This window comes from Akebia trifoliata, chromosome 11 (genome assembly GCF_017979445.1).
Source record: "Akebia trifoliata isolate Shusen 1 chromosome 11, ASM1797944v1, whole genome shotgun sequence".
NCBI lineage: Eukaryota > Viridiplantae > Streptophyta > Magnoliopsida > Ranunculales > Lardizabalaceae > Akebia > Akebia trifoliata.
The window spans coordinates 22,007,686-22,011,082 of NC_141385.1; the positions used below are offsets into that span (position 1 = coordinate 22,007,686).

The 3,397-nt window shown below is 43.1% G+C and overlaps 1 non-coding gene across 1 annotated transcript; it reads left to right on the forward strand.

Moving 5' to 3' along the window:
• Nucleotides 1-2,905: 2,905 nt before the first annotated feature.
• Nucleotides 2,906-2,976, forward strand: TRNAC-GCA (transfer RNA cysteine (anticodon GCA)). Its single transcript has one exon. It is a non-coding gene; the product is annotated as a tRNA-Cys (tRNA).
• Nucleotides 2,977-3,397: the final 421 nt, after the last annotated feature.

The window sequence follows — 3,397 nt, forward strand, 5'->3', positions numbered from 1 at the left end:
ACTGATATCTAGTGTAGTACCGAACTTGAGTTTCATGTAGTGTAGTCAGTGTAGTCAGGGTCGATGTAATTGAGCTAGTGCATATTGATGTTTTAATCAGTTAAATTGAGTGTGAATGAGTCTCTTGACAGACCCTTTATCCCTTTGAGATAGTAAGCGAGTGCATACGATAGTTTGAAGATCGGACGGAAAAATATGAAATGCTAATTTTCGGCCCGCTCGAGATGAATCTCAAACCTAGACCAAGGTCTTTTTAGAAGTACGTGACTACTCTCAACCGATGGTAGTTCTGATTAAGCCCACTATTGTTCCACTTAGCCCTAGACGTTACGATAAAAAATAATGATAAAGAATAGCAATTACGTGATGCCAACATTACGATATCCTACGGTCTTTAACTACGACTCTTATGTCATGTTATTACTCTTCAGATGGATCGTCTTCATATTCTGAACCTTCTTTTCAATAACCAGTTTGATAAGAATAATGAGTCAGAAAATATTGTAAGTAATGACTAAGAATCGAACATAGCCACGGATATGTAATATGGAGTCAATCGGTGTGAAATATCAAAGAGTAATATGTACCCATAAATTAAATACTATAACTCTCCTTTCTTCTTCGTCCTCCCTCTTTCGTTGTGTTTCGTCTTCCTCTGTAAATATTTAGATATCATGGAAAAACAAAGATTCTTTGTTTTTCTTTAGAATCAAGATTATATATATGTCCAATCTCTAGTGGTGGTGGGACCAACCAAGATGTATGTCGTCCGACCCGACCTCAGACTCTTTCTTCCCGACCTATTTGACTCTCTGGCCGCAGTTATTTAGGTGGTATTCCGAGATTGAAGAGATCGAATTCCTCCCGGGAACACACGAAACAAAGATATGAACTGGGTAAATGGAAATGGAAAAGATATGTTTCCAATTCATCAAAATCAGAAGCTTTTTCTACATCCATATGATCTACTAAAGTAGATCGGTATTGCCCATATAATTCAAGCAGATCTTGGTCCATGGAGTCCCAAGAAGGTAGGAACTCCAACCTGTCCGATGCTTCTTCGGCCAAATACAATATACAAGTGGGACCTGCACTATGAGCAAGCTGTGCGAAAAACCGCTTATTTTTTCCGGTTCCGCAACAACTTGGGCGAAATGGGGTTCTACCGGGAAACCATGGATTTTTTAGTTTTCGCCATTGGTTACTGGTCGAGCCACTGGAATGGAATGAGATAATAATCTCTGGAGATCTTTCCTCTCCACTTACTCGTAACAGGCTTTCCCTCTGTAGAAGACTTCTTCCGAATGGCATAATTGTCCGATTGATTCCTCGATCTTCAAAGAAGACTGACTCCTCCTACTCCTCCTTCTCCTTTAGGATAGGATCGTCGTTGGTCCTTCTTTCACTAATGATTTAACGATCTCACCATTTTATAGTAGTTCGCGCGAACGCGCGAGGGACTATCCATTTTCTAGTAATTGTCCGAATGATTCCTTGGTCTTCAAAGCGTATGGCGCTGAAGTGAAGAAAGCTCAATAAACACACACGAACACGATGCAGGGCATAGCATAAATGAGACCGCTGATCAAAAAAAAAAAAGATATGCTGGACCTTTCTCGATGCTTTTGGGTGACTCACCAACCGACCCAGCAGTGATCGATGACAGAATGGTACGAACAAATCAAAGTCATTGGATTTGGTAGTTCTCCATTGACTTCTCTCTTTATCCACCAAAGGCCTTTGCATATGTTCCTAAATGGGTGTGCACCTCCAGATGGATGGGCAGGGGCCGGCCTCCCACTCTTGCAGCATTTATTAGCTTAGCTGGGTTGGGTGGATCGTGCAATAAGCCTCTCTCGACCCTCCGTTTCTCATACGTATTTATGAAAGCCTCTCGCCTTTCGAGATCCGGTCCATCATCAACTCAGTCAGATATTTCTGTTTGCCCACTTTGATTAGGCTTCCTTTAATTTAACGGATTTTATCAACATTTTGTGCTTGCAGCCCTATTGAATTTGACCTTTTCTCAATGGGTTGGGTAACGTAGTAAAGGTAGAGGCGCAACTAGAAGAGTTGGCCCTATATTTCTATTTCTTTCTCAATTAGATTTCAGTCTCCGAAGTCCTTCTTGATCGATGGTCCCCATTAGCATTAGTGCCAATGAAATTAGCAGCCGCTTTTTTGGAAGGCGAGGTACTCATGTGTGATCGCGGATTCCACGGTAGCAGTAGTTCTAGCTCTACATTAGGAGCACGGGGGCTCTATCTATCTAAAGGAGGTACGGACCCCTCCCATAGTACGGTACGATGCAGCTGAAAAACGTAAGCGCCAGCGGCTAGCGCGCAACGGCTTTCTCTGATAGGCTCGCTTCGCTCTTGTTGCGGAGCTCGCTGCTTTTCGCCGTAGCTTGCTGCTTTCTGTTCAAGCTCCGCTCGCTGCCTACTCCACGAGTCACCACAGCTTCGCCTACGCCACTTGTATCTTGTATATAGACAACAATAGTGCCCAAGATCTTCCCTTCGCGTAGCTCATTGAACCTTCCAACTTCACTCCGTGGCCTGTGCTAAAGAAACGTGTCTCAATTACATCTCAATTACATCGACCCTCATATTACATTGACCCTCACCCTACTTGCTTTCCTTATCTCTTAACTAGCTCCTGGCCCTTGCCTTCCACTGCTTACCGACTGACATGACCAACCGACCATACCATACTACTCACAACTGATAACCGAAACACCCAATCCACTAATGCAACAACCAATACAACCAGCCCAACAGACAAGACTACTATCTTCTCTCACCCAACTAACTTCTCGCTTCTCACTTCTTCAAAAATGTCATCTATTAATGCTTCAGGAATCGCCCGCAAAAAGGGAATATTTCCATCTATTTTGTATCATTTTGGCGGCATGGCCGAGTGGTAAGGCGGGGGACTGCAAATCCTTTTTCCCCAGTTCAAATCCGGGTGTCGCCTGATCAACAAAAAACTCGAAATCCCTTATTCTTTCTGCGCTGCGGATATAACTCGCCGAATTCTTGCCCAGCAGAAGCAGAGGAAAAGGACTGTCGATACTTGCTTGATTTTTAGAATCTGGAGGGTCGATGTAATTGAGGACTGTCAATCCTTGCGCCTAGGATCCAAGGGAGGATTATAGTAAAGGTATAGGAAGGGCTAGGCGCTATCAAGACTTCTTGATTCCCTTCCAGTACTAGTTTAGTGTCTACTGACTGAGTCTTGAGTTAGATTGGATAGTCGGATGGGGAATAAAATTAGGAGTTGTGGAAAGGACTGAAGAGACTTTGTATACAGACTCACGAGAGTCTCTGAGTGCTCAGACATTCAATCAATATTGGATTGGATGGAAAATTGGCTTTTATAGAATAAAAGAAAAGTT